Source organism: Mastomys coucha, unplaced genomic scaffold (genome assembly GCF_008632895.1).
Source record: "Mastomys coucha isolate ucsf_1 unplaced genomic scaffold, UCSF_Mcou_1 pScaffold9, whole genome shotgun sequence".
Lineage (NCBI taxonomy): Eukaryota > Metazoa > Chordata > Mammalia > Rodentia > Muridae > Mastomys > Mastomys coucha.
Window position 1 is genome coordinate 93,381,593 of NW_022196915.1, and position 20,851 is coordinate 93,402,443.

Consider the following 20,851-nt stretch of genomic DNA (forward strand, 5'->3'; position numbering starts at 1 on the left):
AAAAGGGTCAGAGAAGAACACTTATTTGGAGTTTCCATGTGAGCCTTGTGTTCTGTCTGTGTTGAGGAAGGAAAATAAGCCTGATGTCAGATAATGAGAGTATAATGTGTCTCAGAGAATAGGGCAGGCGACCCAGTAAGCAAATAATAGATGAACACATAGACTTGGCAGCAGCAAATTTAGATAGAGCCCACATTAAGCTCAGAACACCAATCATGGGTCCACACCAGACAGGGGACAGGAATCTGAGTAACACATGTAAACAGGGAATGTGCTCCACCTTGATATTGCTGTCAGAATTATCCACAGACATTCTTCCTACACAGTCCATGAAAGCAACTTCTCTTAAATACCTGTTTCCGTTAATTAGATTCTCCAGAAGTTTAAATTGAATTAAAGGCAATTGGGCTCATCTGGGAGACATGAAGTTACATCTGGCTAAATTTTGCACATCTTAAACACTTCAGATGGCATATGAAATAAAGCAAGAATAAAATTAAGTTTTGCAAGGAATTTTATTATTATTTTTTTAAGATAAGCACATCCTAAAGGACTCTGGCACTTCTGAGTTGTTTTGTTTCAGGTGGTAGGCAGAAATTATTAAAATAGGAAGAGTTATCCAAGAAAAATTCATGTTTTCTTCACCAAAATGTTGATACATGTTTTGGAATTGTCACTCAAATTGTAACAAGTAGGAACAAAAGCTGTCCAGTCCAATTGGGATCATTCCTGTCTCACATCATTAAACACACCTAACCCATCTTAGGTTTGGATTTTACTCTACAAACGCGATGAAACTAGCACCCACTCCACTATACTATCAACTCAGTGTACTGAGAACACTTTAAGATTTTGAATAAAAACTAATGCTACATTGTAAGCTGCCTTACCCGTCCAGTGGAAGTAAGGAGGCAAACAACGAGCTCTTCCCCATGCAGTTTTATTAGGATCCTTGTAATCTTGCTTGTTACATCTTACTTATTTCTACTTACATTTTATTAGTTACATCTTGCTTCTTACATCTTACTTATTACTATTTCTACTTACTCCTATTCCTATTCTTAGTTCTATTTCTACATCTTACTTCTATCCTTTCATACTTACTCCTATCTATCATACTTACTCTTCTATATCCCATAGTTACTCTTCTGTCCCATCACCAGCCCTAATTCTACATACTTACTTACTATCTCTACATACTTACTCTTCTAAATCTACATCTTACCTCTAATCCATCACCAGCCCTAAATACTTACTCCTATCTCCACATACTCACTCTCTCTCCAGCCTCCAGCCTTTGTGGGTTAAATACTTTCCCTGGTCCCAATCAGCATCAGCTACGTAGCAAAGCATAATAGGCTGCGTGAATTCATGCCAGCTTGCATCACAAACTAGAGGCACTCAGCTTCTCCAACTAAGGGCTTGATTATCAATGCTCTCTGCTCTGACCGGAGACCAGGTGTTCAAAATACATGTATATAGGGTGGCAGCTGCGGCTCCCCACACTACATTTTTTCTCAGTATCAGAATCATGCTGTGAACACAAAACGTGATTGCACAAAACTAAATTCTTGCATCTAAAATAACTCTTAAATTTTGCAAAGTGTATCATACCATTTACTAAAATGTAGACAGCACAAGAGTAATGCATAGCATACTATGGATAAAAGTTACATAGCCAAGGCTCACCTTTACGCTGTTATATCCTGTTCTTTTGGTTATGCGATTTTATTCTTGTCTATAAAGCCAAGTCAAAACATCTGTTTTGTTTCTAAGGGAGTTCTGCCATGAGAAGAGGATAATGGGTTGGAAGGCATTTTTGTACCATTTTCTGGGAGATAGAAAGCAGCTTAGAGCAGAATATTAAAAGTTAGGAAACAGAAAAAGAGTTGATAGCACCTGAAAGGCAATGGATAGATTCCATGGCAACCTGATATTTCCAGTTACGGAGGATTCAAGGCTTCAAATATTCAGTCATAAAAGAGGTTGAGCTATGAGCCAACCACAGAGTAGGGAAAACAAAGAGAAACATGGTTATCTGGGGTAGGTGAAGTTGGCACTGGAGATATAGTTCCCTTCACTTCATTTTCCACTGTGAGTCCTCAAATATAATCTTAGGTAAGAGAATCAAACTATGTCATTCACTTGTACTCTGAGAAAATGTATTAACAATAGCATCATCATCCTCATCATTATCATCATCATTGAAAACAACCACAAAACATCTTAGTATTTTAAATATCAAAATGCATTAGTATATATTTAAACAACTTAAAATACATTTAGTTGAAACAATAGCTAAAATTTCAAGAAAAGCCTTAATAGGATTCCTTGGTTAAATTCTAATATTGGATCTTTAACATCAAACCTAGTTTAATTAATAGATTTCATAACAGTGCAATCTTTCAGGAGCTAATTTTGAGATTAAAAAACAGCAGTAAAAATAGTGAAAGAAAAGAAAACTATGGGTATGTGGTGCATGTGGATGCACACAAGTTCACAGTGTGTGCTAATCCACATGCATATGTGTGGGGGTCAGAGACTGATAACTAATTTCTATCCGAATCCCACTCTGTCTTTTCAGACATCTATCACTGATGCTGGAGTACATTATTTTGGTCAGACTGACTGGCTACCATGCCCCTGAGACTCAACTGTCTCTACCTTTCTTCCTCTGAAGTTAGACACAGACACTGCAAAGCCTGCTGTTTACATGGGGTTTGGCTTTGACCTCGAGCCCCCATGCTTGCTAAGTAGTTATTTTACCAACTAAGCCATATCCCCAACTAAGAAGAGTTCTGATAGTTGACTTTTGATAAAACAGAACACAGAGAGCAGACTACACATTCTGTAAAGGAAATGATATCATGTATTTCAAATCTTATAAAAAACCTATAAGAATAATATTCAAAATTTAATCTTAATACATAGAGCTAATTTCTGAAAAAAACTATTTTATGATGGGAAAATATATTTTATATTTCATTTCTTTCTTTAAAAATAAAAGAAAATATTTGTGAACCCTCTCATAATTTTTATAGTTTCTTTGGGACAAATGTCTGCAAATAATGACACCTAAGAGAAAATATACTTTTCACTATAACTTAGATAGATATATTTAAATAATTGATTATGAAAATATAGTGACTTATCTTACCATACTCAAATAAGTACTTCTAAAATATGTATTTCCTGAATTAGTGAAAATAAAAATAAGTAAATTGACACATATTGATATGATAATAATCAATGAATATACCCAAAATTATGAATACTGCCATAACATATTAAAATTTTGTTGCAATGGGTTATTTATCTAAAAATATCAATAATAAAATATTTCATTTTTAATTAGATATTTTTGTTATTTACATTTCAAATGTTCTCCCCTTTCCTTCGATTTCCCTTCTGAAATACCCCCTATTCTCTGCTCACAAACTTACCCTCTCCCGCTTCCTGGCATTCCCCTACACTGGGGCATAGAGCCTTCATAGGATCTCCCCCCATTGATGACTGACTTGGTCATCCTCTACTACATATGAAGGTGGAGTCATGAGTTCCACCATGTGTAATCTTTGGTTGGTAGCTTAGTCCCTGGGAGCTCTCAGGATTCTGATTAGATCATATTGTTGTTCTTTTTATGGGGCTGGAAACCCCATCAGCACCTTGGGTCCTTAAAAAGTAAAAATTAAAAGTAGAACAAATTAGAAATAAAGAATTACTGAAATAAAAACATGTATAAAATCCTGTATTAGAATTCAGAGAGTTATTTCTAAAGACATTCTATAGAAAGCCAAAGGAAAAAAAAACAGAGAAAAGTACTGAAAAGCATGATGATACAAATAAAAAACACAAAGTAAATGAAATTAATCACAATAATAAAAGTATTAGAAATTTTACTTTAAGAACCTTTAGAGATTCAGTAGATAAAGTAAGCTTATCTGGCCAGGCAGTGGTAGCACACGCCTTTAATCCCAGCACTTGGGAGGCAGAGGCAGGAAGATTTCTGAGTTTGAGGCCAGCCTGGTCTACACACTGAGTTCCAGGACAGCCAGGACTGCACAGAGAAATCCAGTCTCGAAAAACCAAAAAAAAAAAAAAAAAAAAAAGAAAAAAGAAAAAAGAAAAAAGAAAGAAAGCTTATCTGAATACAGGACTGCTGCCACAACCAGAATGGAGCACACAAGTAAGGGTTGTAGGAAAAAGGAGTGAGAGGGAAAGAGAACAGGAGAAAAAGTTTCGTGGAAGCAGAACAGGACACCTTGGCAAAGGCAGCATCAGCATCACCTCCAACAGCACATGTTACCAAAACATAATGCACTGAAATATACTTGTAATCAATTACAAATTCTTCACTGAAGTACCTGGAATAATGGGGAAAAAGTAAAATTAAAAGGAGAAACATTCATCAAAAATATGAAAAGACTATAAGGTGTAGATATTTGACTAAGCAGATATAAACACTGATTTCTACTGCTAAACTATTGCTAAATAATGACTATTGTTAAAATAAAAATAAATTGAAGACCATGAGCAAAAGTAGAGAGTTTCTTTTTTTTTCATTTTTATACATTTTTTGGTATTTTTTTTATTTTATTAGATATTTTCTTTATTTACATGTCATGATTTCTCCTTTCCCAGTTTCCCCTCTAAAACAAAAAACAAAAAGCAAAAAAAACCCAACAAGAACAAACCCCTGTTCCCCACCCTCTCCCACTTACTGGTCCTGGCATTCCCCTACACTGGGGCACAGAACCTCACAAGCCCTCTCCTCCCATTGATGACCGACTTGGCCATGTTCTACTATAACCATGCTGCCGGAGCAATCACTCCCACCATGTGTACTCCTTTGTTGGTGGTTTAGTTCCTAGGAGCTCTGAGGGTACTAATTAGTTCATATTGTTGTTTGTCCTAAGAGGCTGCAAACCCTTCAGCACCTTGGGTCCTTTCTCTAACTCCTTCATTGGAGACCCTGTACTCAGTCCAATGGATAGCTGTGAGCCTCTACTTCTGTATTAGTCAGGTACTGTCAGAGTCTCTCAGGAGACAACTATATCAGGGTGGATTGTCTTCCTTCAGTCTCTGCTCCATAGTCTCTGAAACTCCTTCCATGGGTATTTTGTTCCCCTTTTTAAGAAGGAATGAAGTGTCCACATTTTGGTCTTCCTTCTTCTTGAGTTTCTTGTGGTCTTTGGATTGTACTTCATGTATTCCTAACTTCTGGGCTAATACCCACTTATCAGAGAGTACATACCATGTGTGTTCTTTTGATGTTGGGTTACCTATCTCAGGATGATATTCTCCAGATCCATCCATTTCTCTAAGAATTTCATAAATTCATTGTTTTTTAATAGCTGAGTAGTACTCCATTGTGTAGATGTACTACAATTTCTGTATCCATTCCTCTGTTGAGGGACAATTGGGTTGTTTCCAGTTTCTGGCTATTATAAATAAGGTTGCTATGAACATGGTGGAGCATGTGTCCTTATTACATGTTGGAGCATCTTTTGAGTATATGCACAGGAGTGGTATAGCTGGGACCTCTGGTAGTACTATGTCCAACTTCGGGAGGAACCACTGAACTGATTTACAGAGTGGTTATACCAGTTTGCAATCCCACAAGTAATGAAGGAGTGCTCCTCTTTCTCCACAACCTCTCCAGCATCTGCTGTCACCTGGGTTTTTTATCATAGCCAATCTGACTGGTATGAGGTGGAATCTCAGGGTAAGAAGTAGTGATATGAAATAATGTTTAGAGAAGTTTAGGGATAAGTATAAGACTTTATGATAGTTATTATAACAAAAGATACAAATGGTATAAACAAAATGATCAGTCTAATGACAATGTCCATATATAGCAACTAAACAATGCTAAAAGAAAAAGAATGAAGAAAAATGATTGCTAAAGAGATATTGAAAATTTTTTTCTAAAAGTGGTAAAAATCACTTACTTACCATATAAACTTTGGATTTGCCATAGTCAGGGTAATTACAAAAATAATATTTAGATAAACAATATAGGTGATACTTAAATATAGAGACGATGGAAAGATCACTTCAAAGTATCATTTTTCAAAGGGTAAAATTAAAAAGTAATTCAAAAAGATAAATGTTATGCTTTGTAACTCTTTATGCTTCATAGATTAACTTCTTGTATAAAGTTGAATATTAATTATGAATTCTTTAGTTGTCTGAAAAATGGTGCATGACTTGATTTCTTTTCATCTCATAATATTAATTTTATAATCACAATAATAGTGGTACTTCAAAGAAGCTAATGAGTTAAAATGCATTTGTTATTTGATTGTGCTAAGGGAGTTAATAATATCATTGTTATGTGTTCATACACACACACAAACACACACACATTATGCCTTACTTTTATGAGACATTCTAGGAATAAAAAATATGCATGACATCTTTTTATAAAGAATGTATATTAACTATGTTTGTATAAATTTGCTGCTCATTCTACAAGTACTTTATCCAGTTCAAAAATTATAGAAAAGATACAAAAAAGATTTAAAAAATAAGATAAGTATAAAAAATGGGATGATCAACAAACACTAGCCTCTTGGAATAATACAGAATATAATACACATTCCTTTATGTTAGAGAATTGTAGGCACATTGAGAATTGCTTTATAAAGAGCTATACAAGCACAAGTGGAGGCTAAAGCACAAACAGACCTTGTTACTAATACAAAAATAATCAAAGAACATGGGGCATCTACACTTTGGAAAAAAGTCCTACCTGTGCATTAATGTTTTTGTTGATGTTGACTGTGGAATGTAAGCTCAAATATATTTGAGCTATACAAGCACAAGTGGAGGCTAAAGCACAAACAGACCTTGTTACTAACACAAAAATAATCAAAGACCATGAGGCATCTACACTTTGGAAAAAAAATCCCATCTGTGCATTAATGTTTTTGTTGATGTTGACTGTGGAATGTAAGTGTTGACAGATAAGAACAATGTCATGAAAAAAAAACAGTATATTTTAAAATTATTCCTTTTACTTTGAGATTATGTTTTTCTTTTATTGAAAGATTATTTTCTCATAAAGTCTATATGGATTAGTTTCTCCTACATACTCTCTTGCCAGTTCCTCCTCACATTCCTCCCATATGATCCATTCTCTTTCTGTCTCTCAGTGGGAAATAACAGGCTTCTAAAAGATAACAACAAAACATAACAAAGTAAAATAACTTAAAACAAAACCCATCACATTGAGTTTGGAAAAGGCAAACAAACAGAAGGAAAAGAGACCCAAGGGAAGGCTCAAGAATCATAAACCCACTCATTTATACACTCACAAAAATACTAAACTAAAAGCTCCAACATATATACAAAGGATGTAGAGCCATGTAGGGTTTGTGCTTGGTATTTCAGTCTTTGAGTACAAAAGAGCATTTCTCTAATGATTTAGAAGGAATATTTCTTTTAGTGTCCTCTATCCTCTCAGATTCTTACACTCTTCACCTCTGCTTTTAACTGGCTCACTAAGCTCTGAAGAAAAGGATTTATTCCCATCTACTTCAGGAGGTAGCTCCCTGATGACAGCTGAACAAGGTACTTGTCTATGAATATAGTAGAATAGCATTAGGAGTTACTTTATGACTTTAAAAGAGAAAAAATAAAACAGTAACTTGTTCTCCACAAGCTGACAACAAGGCTTCCCCAAAACACTCACACAACTTACTGAATAAAGCAAGGTCAAACTTATTACTTTATTTCTCTGGGCTATCTAGCCATTTTTTTTTTTCAAACAGGAAATAATAGATATGAATTCTATCATGTGGAGTACACTGAAAGTCAGGACCTAAATCAGATATTGGTTGGTTACTCCCACAAGCTTTGTGGCATCATTGCTCTAGCATATATCACAGAAAGGACAACATTGGAGATGTTTTGTGGCTCGGTTAGTATTTACATTTCTCTTTTAGTAGCATGCAGAGAATCTTCCCATACCACAGACAAGAGAACATAGGTAAGGTTCTATAGAGCTATGGCTTGATCTCTCTATATTCAATAAGATGTGTGGGTATTTTCTTTGGCAATGGGGCCTTGCTGTCATTTTGTGGAGAACAAGTTATTGTATTGGCAACAACCTGAATTGTTTGAGGACTTAAATTAGACTCCCTTAGCCAACAATTCAATTGGGTGTTATCTATTCTTCCTACCAAAAGTTGTTTGGTGACAAAAGTTGGCCAATTGTGACTCTGTCTTCCTCATTATTTGAACTATTTGGAGACTTCATTAGGATCATTAGGTACACAAGGTTGCCATATCATCCCTCAATGTCCCTTAATTCAGACTGTCTTCTGTTGTATTCTTTTTCTCACTTAGATCTCTCATTCTATCCTACATGATCCCCCTATCCCAGTTCCCTCTATCCCAGTACACCCATAAAGTTATTCTGTTTTTCTCTCACATGGATCTAAGTAGCCCCAAGTGCTAGTCTTTTAATCTATCCTTAACTTCTGTAGTTCTATAAATTATACCTTGTCTAATATTTATTTGACTGCTAAAGTCCACATATAAATGAATAAATAATGTAATTATATTTCTTTTTCTAGATTACCTCACTCAGGACGATTTCTTTCACCAGGCATTGGTGGAGCATGCCTTTAATCCCAGCACTTGGGAGGTAAAGGCAGGCGGATTTCTGAGTTCGAGGCCAGCCTGGTCTACAGAGTGAGTTCCAGGAAAGCCAGGGCTTCACAGATAAACTCTGTCTTAAAAAAAAAAAAAAAAGAAAAAGGATGATTTCTTTTCTAGTTCCATTCATTTACTTGCAAGTTTTATGATGCCATTTTTATTTTTAACAGCTGTAATACTCCATTGTGTAAATGTATCACATTTTCTTTGTCTATTTGTCTATTTTACTCTTGAGTGATATCTAGCTTGTTTCCAAATTGTAGCTCTTATGAAAAAGTGAATATGTTTGAGAAGTGTTCTTGTGGTAGAATGAAGCATCCTTTAGATACATGCCAAAACGTGGTATAGCTAAGTCTTCTGATAAATTAATTCCCTTATTTCTGTTGGAACCACCATATTGATTTACATGGCTGGATGCACTCCCACAAAGTTTGTACTCTCATCAGCAATGGATGAGTGATAGATACCCTTGCTCCACATCCTCACTAGAATGAACTGTCACTTGTGGTATTGGTCTTAGCCAGTCTGACAGGAATTAGATGAAATCTCAGAGTAATTTTTATTTTCATTTTCCTGATAGCTACCTATCATTTTCCCCTTCCTTTCCCAAACCAAATCCTACCATATATACTTCCTCTCTCTCTTTAAAATTCATGGATTTTTTTTATTAATTTTTATTTTATCTATTCAGGCTCCAACCCTAAACAAACAAACAAAAAAGTCACAAGTGAGTAAAAAATACTGATAGTAGAAGAATTAATCTTTCACAGGAAAAAGCACAATTTGTGGTCCAACACCAAATGGTCAGCCCTGAAACATGTATACAAGTCTAATTGTAAAGACTGAGCTGGTTTTACCATATATTTCAGGACATTAAAATGAATTTGAGTTTCTTATCTATTAAATTTGTATTCTGAGAGGATTGATACATGAAATTATCTAAAGTTACTGGATATTTACAAAAATAAGTGAATATATAGGAAATTATGTTAATACACAAGAGTTGTGGTTGCACAGTAATAATATTGATATAGTATATGCCACAATCAAACATTCTTTAATGAGATAGACTTATTTTTGCCTATTCAAAATAATTGCAAAATTATTTTTATATAATAAGAAAAGTTTATCAAAAGAAGTATAAGCATTATTAGCTGGAAGTAGCATCATCCCAACTCCAGGAGCATATATATATATATACATACACACACACACACATACATGCATATATACCATAATACCACATATATACACATACCATAACCACTATATACACATATACATACCATAATCACTATATATATACATACTATAATCATGATATACACATATACATACTATAATCACTATATATATATACCATAATCACTATGTATATACATACCATAATCAATATATATATATGTGTGTATAACATATATATATATATGTTAAGGTGATGCTACTTCCAGCTAATAATGATTATACTTCTTTTGATAAACTTTTCTTATTTTATAAAAATAATTTTGTAATTATTTTGAATAGGCAAAAATCAGTCTATCTCATTAAAGAATGTTTCATATATATATATATATATATATATATATATATATATATATATACACATACCATAATCACTATAGTTACAAAGGCTAGAGGGAGCATATGAAAAAAATTACTATAGATAAAGCAGAATAATGTATACCATAATTTCTCTGTAGGAAATGACAGAGTATGCTGTGTAAATTATGGTATTAGGTGAAAAGCAATTAACATGGTAAAAACAGAGGTGAAAGTGTCATAACAAAATGTCTTTATGAAGAAACCATTTCTTCTCGCTGAAAGTAAGAAAGGTTGGAACATTATTATAATTAAACTATTTTCTACAGAGAAAGTATGTTAATACATTTCTTAGGAAAGATATTTAAGTATTACATTTATAATTAAAATTATAATTTATAGTAACATTTAATGTGGAATTTTAAAATACTTCTACTTCTTGTGATGTTAATTGGCCAACAAAAATAGTTTTTCATAGTTATTGAAGTTCTGAAAACTAATCAATAAAAACCATAAAAATATGGCAAATAAAATCTCAATTTAAAAATAACAAAATTGAGCTGGAGATTTCTTTTAAGGGATTAAAGGCACCAGTTACTTTTCCAGAAGATCCAGGTTAAGTTTTCATAACCTACACTGAAGTTCACAGCCAACTAGATCTCAAGTTTCAGGGGATCCAATGTCTTCCTGTGGCTTCAGTGTGCATTAATCCTGAGCATGATGTACATGCACATACACAGGTACTTATGCTCATATACCTAATAAAAATAAAACAATAATTTAAAATGGAATAAAACCTGAAACATGTCTATTGTGACTTAAATTGGGATGTTTGCCTCATTTGTACCTCTCCTTCTCTCCCTCTCATTCTCTTTTCCTCACTCATTAAATGTAAAGATTCCTTTTATGTATAATTATAATAGACATATACATACAATGTATATATGTATATGAAAATCCATCTTATGGGGTCTTTTCATACTGTTTATATGTACACAGATGTAGAAATGGCATGAGAAGATTCTTTCCATGAGGACACTGCTTCCCGCTTGCTAGCTGAGAGGCAACATGGGATGTTTCTGTCAGCCTCAGCATACTAAGAGACTGAAGAGACATTCTTTCTCAAGCAGAGAATCCTGCTGTCTTGCCAATCAAGTTGCATGTCTGAGGAAGTAGCCTTCAGGATTCTTTTCCAATGAGAAAGTTACTTTGTTTATAGTTTAATTAGACAATAGTCTAAGAGTTGGACTGCTGACAGATTTCTTAGTCAGCAAGAAGGCTTGGGTCACTTTGAACCAAGATAAGCTATTGCTAGGGAAACTGGTGAGAACTAGAAACTGTGGGAAATCTTTATTCTCTTTTGCCTTTAAAAGAAGTTGAAACTTTGAATAAAGTGTGCATTGGCAGAATTGGCTGTTTACCCTTGATGTCCTGGTTAATTTGACCTTCATTTGGGACCCCAGTAATGCACTAGATGGTGACACATATGTTTAGGACAAACCATGGGTTTTGGCAACTCACCATAGAATCTTAACCTTGACTTTTCATCTCTCAATATCTGTTAGCGGCTTGTAGTTTTTCATCTGGCATAGGCATTAAGAGATTTCTCCCATTGACTTTGATATGTGAATTGATGTTTCTATCACATTTCTCCTATTTAGAAAGTCAAATCTTTGAGGTTTTATCAATGAAGATTTCCCTTCATATATAAAAGACTGTCTCACAGCAGATGTCCAGCTCTCTGACTCTTCACAATGTTTCCAGTCCTGCTTCCTCAAGGTTCCTTGAGACATCTAAGTTACAGGTTTTGTTATAGATGTTTCAGTTTGGGTTTGGTCTATTGTTCTCTGTTTTTAAAGAGTTGTAGATTCCTGTAATTATCTCCATCTACTGTAAAACGAAACCTTATTGATGATGGCTTATTGTTACCCTTAACTGTGCAGTTGAGAGGTATTTAGAATGCAGTTAGAAATGGCTCTGACTTAGGAATTGGCTCCTGTGTGTTTTCCCATTAGGACCATGACCTAACCAGTCAAGGGTAGGAGATTTTGTAGATTTTTGTACTAGGTATGATTTCTCTGTTGAACAGTACTTCAGCCCAATGAGATAGTTGTTATATAACTTATTTCAATGCTAATATTGCATCGATGAGTACATCTTGTCAAGTTGCTGAGTGTGGTTTAGTAGGTTGCAGATGGTAGCACTACTGATTGCTTTTCTCCTTCCACAGCCTATAAGTTTCTTTAGAAATTTCAAGAGTTAGTTCTCACAGAGGATGTTGTGCTGCATCTACTCAACCATGATTTCTCCAAGTCCTATGATAGAGATGTGTGGTGCTTTCAACAATAGTATCGTGCCTTTAAATTATAGGAAGAGGTAAACATCCTATAAAGGCAATTTCAAATCTCTGACAAAAGTGATTGTAGAAGACACTAGAAGATGGAAAAGCCTCCCATACTTATAGATTGATAAAAATACTACTGTGAAGAAAGACCATTCCACAAAAAGACAATAAACAGATTCAGTGCAGTCAGACTCTGAATCCCTATGTTATTCTTCATAGAACAGATATATTTGAGATTCCAGTGAATAGGAATTGTTTTATTATTGTTTTTGTTATTATTATTATTTTTATTATTTAATCTTTTATTTTTATAGTCCAGTCTTTGTTCCCCTCCCAGTCTGCCCTCTGACTGTTCCACATCCCATACCACCTCCCCTGACCTATCTCCAAGAGAATGTCTCCACCCCCACTCTACAACCTCACTCCACCAGACTTCCCCACTCCCTGTAGCCTCCAGTCTTTTGGGGGTTTAAGTGCATCTTCTCTGACTGAACCCTGGCAGTCCTCTGCTCTATATGCATTGGTAGCCTAATATCAGCTAGTGTATGCTGCTCATTGGTGGCTCATTGTCTGAGAGATCACGGGGTCCAGGTTAGTTGAGACTGCTGGTCCTCCTACAGCGTCTCTCTTCTCTTCAGCTTCTTCCAGCTTTTCCATAATTCAACCACAATAATCTCCAGCTTCTGTCCACTGGTTGGGTATAAATATATGCATCTGACTCTTTCAGCTGCTTGTTGGGCATTTCAAAAAGGAATCGTGCTAGGCTTCTGTTTATAAGTACACCATAGCATCAGTAATAATGTCAGGTCTTGGAGATTCCCCTTGAGCTGGATCCCAATTTGAGCCTGTCACTGGATCTCCTTTTCCTCAGGCTCATCTTTGTTTTTGATGCTGCAGTTCTTTCAGACCAGAACAATTTTCCATAGTAAATATTTAATTAGTACATAAAAAGGTTACTGATTTTTGTAAATTGAGTTTATTTTCTTTCATTTTCTGAAATTGTTGATTATATCTTGAGGCTACTGGTTGTCTATTCATCAATCCCAAAATGCTAATATTAAGATAATAAAAATGTATTACTCAAAAAACATTTAAAACTCTGACCTTATCAACAAATTTCACTACTCAATGCACTGACTGTTAAAATGCTCTTAAATATTACCATTGTCATATCTTTTGGAGAAGCAATAGTTTACTGAATATAATAGCAAAGGGACAAGAAGACACAATTACAAATGAATTTAAATGTACTTGACACTTCAGAAAATATGAAGAGGGAGGTATATAAATTAATATTTATGTATACATATATATTCAAGATATAATTTTGAATTATATTATAATTACTGATTTATATTATATTATATAAAATATACATACTTTTATATTATACATATATACATATACATATATACATATACACAAACACACACACACACACACACATATATATATATATATATATATATATATATACACACACACACACACACACACACACACATATCATATGAGGGTCTATTTTACTTGTGCCATCCACTTCCATTAACTCTTATACTCTTTCTGCTATGTCTTCTATGGGATTCTCTGAATCCTGGGAGATGAGGGAATTGATAGGGACATCCAATTTAGGATTGAGTGGTCAATGGTGTTTCATTCTCTGCCTAGTGTCTGGGTGTGGCTCTCTATTTATTCCTACCTTTTGCAGAGGAAGCTTTTCTGATGATAGCAGAGTAAGGCATTGATCTGCTACTGTGACCATAGGGGAATAGATGAATTTTATTTGGCAGGTTCATATTGTCCCATGAAGGATTAAGCACTGACTAAGATCATTACTTCACTTTTTCACACAGCAGGTTTCACAGCATGATCTACTCTTAAGAAATCTAACCAGTTTCATGGATTCCCATTTATCAATTGTTGATCTTAGAGCCTAAGCTATTCATGTTCTGTTCAGGAAATTTTCCCCAGAACCAGAGTGTTCGAGGCTCTTTCCCACTTTCTCTTCTATTAGGTTCAGCTTATCTGGTTTTATGTAGAGGTCATTGATCTACTTGGACTTGAGCTTTGTACAAAGAGATAAATATGGACCTATTTTTATTCTTCTACAGACAGACTGCCAGTTAAATGAGCACTATTCATTCAAGATGCTTTTTTTTTCCACTGTATGGTTTTGACATCTTTATTTTGGAAAACCAAAACTTTGTTGAGTTGAGATGATTTGTCATACTGAAAGCACACTAACAATATATCTTATATACATAGATTCTAGCAAGAAAACTAACAATTTTGAAAATTTGAGAATAGTTGGCCTTATAGAATACTTTGTAACTTTTATTTGAGGTAACGGTTCCTGTTATGTGTGTATGTGTGTGTGTGTGTGTGTGTGTGTATGTATATAGGTATACATATGTATGTATATATATACATATATAAAGAAAACAGATATTGCAGCTCATATGATATTTATTGAATTAAAAAATGTTCAATATATCAGGCTCCTTCAGCCAGCAGTTGGACATCCACAATAGTGTCTAGATTGGATGACTGAATATGGGAAGGATTCCTAGGTGGATCAGTCTCGGGATTGTCCTTCCTTCAGTGTCTGGCTGACAGGAGCCTGATATAGCTGTCTCCTGAGAGGCTCTGACAGTACTGACTAATACAGAAGTAGAGGCTCACAGCCATCCATGGGACTGAGCACAGGGTCTCCAATGAAGGAGCTAGAGAAAGGACCCAAGGAGCTGAAGGGTTTGCAGCCCCTTAGGATGAACAACAATATGAACTAACTACTACCCTTAGATCTCCCAGGGACTAAATCACCAACCAAAGAGTTGGTGGGACATGGTGGGACCAATGTCTCCGGCAACATATGTATAGGAGAGGATGGCCAAGTCGGTCATCAGTAGGAGGAGAGGCCCTTGGTCCTGTGAAGGTTCTATGCCCCAGTGTAGGGGAATGCCAGGACCAGTAAGCAGGAGAGGGTGGGGTTGCCAGCAGGGGGAGGGGGATGGAACAGGGGTTTGTTTTTGTGTTTTCTTTTTCTTTTGTTTTTGGTGGGGAAACTGGGAAAGGAGATGTTGTATGACATGCAAATAAAGAAAATATCTAATAAAAATGTTCAATATATGTACATATGTCTCTCTGTATATATATACAGTGATATTTTTAATACAAAGACTTCATTGCACCAAATTATGCAGTATTTGTTATTCTCAGTTTGGCTTAATTAGTTTAAAATAAGAATCTCTAGTTATATCATCTTCAATAAATTGACAATCCGTTAGTTCTACCTCGTGGCTAAACTGGGTATATATATACCATGTTGTCCTTACTAATGTAAGGATATATCAATATCAATATATTGATAGTCTTCTGCTTAGCTTCATTGTTATATGTACTATCAACAGTGCCCCAATAAAAATTGATTTACACCTTCGTCTGTAGCACTCTGATGGGCATTCTGTAAGAATTATATACAATTGCTTTACCTAGACTATATGTTTTCTTTTTAGAAACCTTTACACTGGATTCCATAGCGTATTCAAACACTTACATTGACAACAATAGTAATATGGATTTTCTTTTCACCCTGTCCTTCACTATTATAGGCTTTTTCTGTTTGTGTCCATGTTTTGATGATCATCATTCTCAATGAACTGAGATGGAATCTTACAATAGCTTTTATTTACTTCTTTCAAAGACAAAAATTATATAGCATTTTGAAATATTTATTGGCCATTTTACTTTTTTTGAAGAATGTCTTTCAGTTCATTTTCCCAGTTCATGATTTGATCATCTTTTTTATTTTTAATTTTAAAATGTTTTATAGTCCAGCTAAATAGTATTAATGTCTTCAAATATTCAAAATTAACTTTTAAGTAACTAAATTTAATAGCTGTTTGAAGTTTAAAAAACAAACAGCTCATCCAATCCATAATCTGAGAATGAAGATTTCTTACTTTCTAAGAATATACCCAAAGTGAAGCTAATCCAATTTCCAACCAATTAAGATCATTTCAAGATGTTTCCTGTTACTTAAAATCACAGGAATTATAAAATGTAGGTCAACCCGCCATAGTGTGAAAAATTTTGTTACTCACTCAGAGAATAAGAGATAAAGCCAACCATGATATTCTAGTATTTCCCACTGTTTTTCATTCAATATTTGCCAAAATTAGAGAGGAAAAGCATCACTCAGCCAGATAGTATAATTCTTCTCTTGGAATATGACTACCAAGTCTTCCATAAAATTTCAACCACACACAACGTCTGGGGATATCTCTTAGTTGGCATAAATTTTTAGGGTGTATATTACAAACATGAAAGCTGGAATTCAGATCCTTAGCAATTCTAACTTAGAAAACAATAGCATCCTATAACTTCAATACTGAGAAGGTGGGGATGTGGGGAGGAGACACAGGAGGGGATACCATCATCGAAATGTATTGCATGGAGAAAATATTTTCATTAAAAATATGTCAGAGATAAGGGATTCTAGGGTGATCTGGCTCTCCAGACTACTCAGAATTGGCAAGCTCTATCTTCAGTAAGAGCCTCTGCCCCCAAATCAAAACAGAGTGATTGGGGAAGGCACCATGGTTTACTTTAAACTGCCTTTCATGAGATCATTATAAAATCATTAATGTTAGATTTCATCTTTTGAACATGTACACCAAACACAGCCACAAAGCTGAACCTAATACAGGAGATAACCTTTTCAAACATTAAAGTATGTCATTACTATAAAAATAGAACAGTGAAATTCATGATGTGAAAGATTGTTTTATATTATGTTGTGAAAGTAAAACTTAAACAACAAGAATATTCCTAGTGATTCACTTTATAACACTTTTAAAGCATAAGGGTGTTTAATGTATACAACCTGGGCTTGAAAGATAGCCCAGAATGTAAAGATGGGTGGTTGCCTTCAATCCTGATATCCTGCATTCAATTCTCAGGACCACATGGTAGGAGAGAGGCAACTTTGGCAAGTTATGGTCTGACTTCCTCATATGGGTCTTATTACATGCTCACATACACACATCAACACATAGTAAAGTATAAGAGTACAGAAACAATACATGTTATCTCTGAAGGATTTAATCACTGGTCATGCCATAAGCATGAAACCAACATTTATTTCTAAATTAGTTTTGCAAGGCCCGTATGGCTTCTATGATTGGAGATAAGAGCAATTTTTGAAAGAGTAAAAAATATAAATGAAAAGTTACTTGTTCATGTGAATTAGTTGAGCCATGAAAGCAAGGAGGACATCAAATTCTCCCAGCAGCATCTTGTTGGTTCTTTGGGTAGCATAGGTTATAGCATACAGACAGGAAAGTCAATCGTGCCCAGCATTGGAGATTATAGCATACAGACAGGAGATTCAGTAGAGCCCAGCATTAGAAATTAACGTTCAGACAGGAGACTCAGTAGTGGCCAGCATTGGAGGTTATAGTGTACCAATACGAGAGTCAATACTGCCCAGTACTCTTAATGATTCGGTAGGGAAGTAGTAGTTTTAGAGGGTTAACTATATCGAAATTGAAGAAGAATGGACCAGAAGCTGCTGCACTGTAAGTTGCAGAGATCACATGGAGGAAGATTTATGTTTAGCTGGAACATTGAACCTGACTTCTTTGAGGTGATATCCTGAGAAATGTTTTTAAAATGTTTTTGGGAACAAGAACTACCAAGTAACATTAACTGAAAGAAAATTTCCTTCATAGGACAATGAAACAGAACATTTATGATTACCCAAAATGAAAAGAATGTACTATTTCCTTGAAATTTTATTAGAGGCCTGAGAAAACTAACATACAAATAGAAAGAACAGACTTAATCTTAAGTAGTCACTATTCCAGAAATTGTGTACAAATTCATAAATAAAATAGAATTTATTTATTGTGACTGGTTTATTATTATTATTATTATTATTATTATTATTATTATTATTGTGAGATGGTTTATGCGTTCTATCTTCTTTTCTTCACTGGTCTATCCTTTTGAAGCAGTACTTACTATCATAATTACTAGAGCTAATGAACAAATATTTAAATTAGAAGGCCACCTTTATATCATTTGCTTTACTTTCTTAAAATGCAGGTGATCATTTTTGGTTCCATAGAACATTAAAATTCTAATTTCTCCTACTATGTGTCTAGAGATTTTTATCTGATTAATGATTCATATAGCCAGTGCACAGTGATCTAAAATGCATAGTGATTTTGAAAAACATGAATTGAAATAAAATCAATAATGCTATAAAGTATATATAATTTTATCTATTTTTCCTCAAGAAAAAACATAGGAAAACAATTTCATTTATAATACTGTCTTTATAAACAAATACATAAAAATAAAAATGAACAGAATGTAAGAAACTCACAGAATACAAACAAAAAAATTTCTGATCAAAATATTTAAAGGAACACATAATAGAAAGATATTTCTACCTGTGCTGGGAGAAGTGAACTCAAATTTCTCAAAATACTGCTGGCTATATGAATCATTAAACCAAATAAAAAACTCTAGACACATAGTAAGATAAATTAGAATTTTAGTGTTCTATGGAACCAAAAATGATCACCTGTATTTTAAGAAAGAAGAGCAAATGATAGAAAGGTGACCTTCTAATTTAAATATTTGTTCATTCGCTCTAGTAATTATGATAGTAAGGATTGCTTCAAAAAGATAGACGAGTGAATAAGAGAAGATAGAACACATAAGCTATCAACACACTGGCAAAAGTGAAAGCATTGGCTCATGTGAGGAACTTTCAGGTATAAAATAAACATGAAAAAGTAGATTAGGGAGCTCGGAAAAAGTATGGGAGCTCAGCTAAGTAAGGGAGCTTGGAAAAAATAAAAGTCAAGAAGAAAAACAGGAAAAAAGAAGAAAAAGAGAAGAAAGAAAAAATGGAAGCAGCTGTATTCTTTTTGTGTGAATGCTTAAGACTATCCTTCTGCTAAAGTAGGGCAATAGCAATTACATCATCTTTTTAAGATTTTGTAGAGAAGGTTTGTCCTGGGTTTTCTGAAGAAGGTACAGTACATTTAGCAACCTGGAAGAAAGGTGGAGAAAGACTTTAAAATCATTATGATGTCCATGGAGTAGGTAAAGTGTCTGTAGATACTTTTAGTCTTTGGATCATGATTAGGGCTCGTGGAGAAGTGGGTCTTGGAGAAGCGGCCCTTCCTCGTGTCTGGGGACACTTTGCCAAACAAAGGGAGAAAGCTAAAGAGAGCAGGACCTAAGCAGCAGCCATAGCTCCCATCCCCCATCCCTGTCCCTCCCTTATTGAGCAACTGTGGAGGGAGCAAAGCGGTCCTCCAGCATAGGTGAGTTACGATCCAATCCAACAGGTTACGGTCTAAAGAAAAAATGTTCATGGAAAAATGCAAGTGAAGAAGGTTAGATGATGTAAAGAACTTCAATGAGCATGATGTAGAAATAAGAAATGATTCATATGCAAGATGTCTAAAGTTGGTGAATACAAACAAAGATGTTTAAAGTCAGTAATACAAGTTATAAATGTTGGAAGGTCTAAGATGATTTATATTATATAAATGAAAGTTGTAGACATGTAAAAAGTGATTTTTAAAAAATGGGAATTGCTTCATATCCCCCAACACACATACATACATGTTATTGGTATTTCAAAGTTCATATTTTAACATTGATCAATGAAGTTCTGATAAGCTAATGGAACACTGTCAGTTTACAATTTATTTACCAGGTTCAAGATTTTAATTTTCCTTTGGTTGTTTTCTGAATATAAACTTGAAGGTGCTTCTCACTGCTCTAAAATCATCTCTGTTCAATCTGTATATCTATAGTTATAAACCTGTAGCTTTTACTAGGTCTCAAAGGCATGCGTCTACTCTTGTCTAACAAACACCCGTTACCTATTTTTCTAAAAATGTGGATTTCAATGCCATGGTAAATACTAATGTTCATCATTTTGTAAACTAAAGTTCACATAAACTTCAGTGAATCAAGAATTCTAAGACTTAGACCAGCCTGTCACAGGTCAAATAAACTCCAGATAAATATACCTGCCTGTTTTAATTCATCCCAGCAGTTGACACCAAATTTAAATTATATAAACTAACATATATCATATAAGTTTGAAATTATAAACATTGAAGCATGTATATAATAACTAAATACATACCTGTACATGTATGTGTATATATAAATCATCCATATTAAATATAAATTATAAAAGTTAATTATAAATTCCATACATTGAACATGATAATGTTAATATATAAACAATATAAGGTAAATATAAATCAT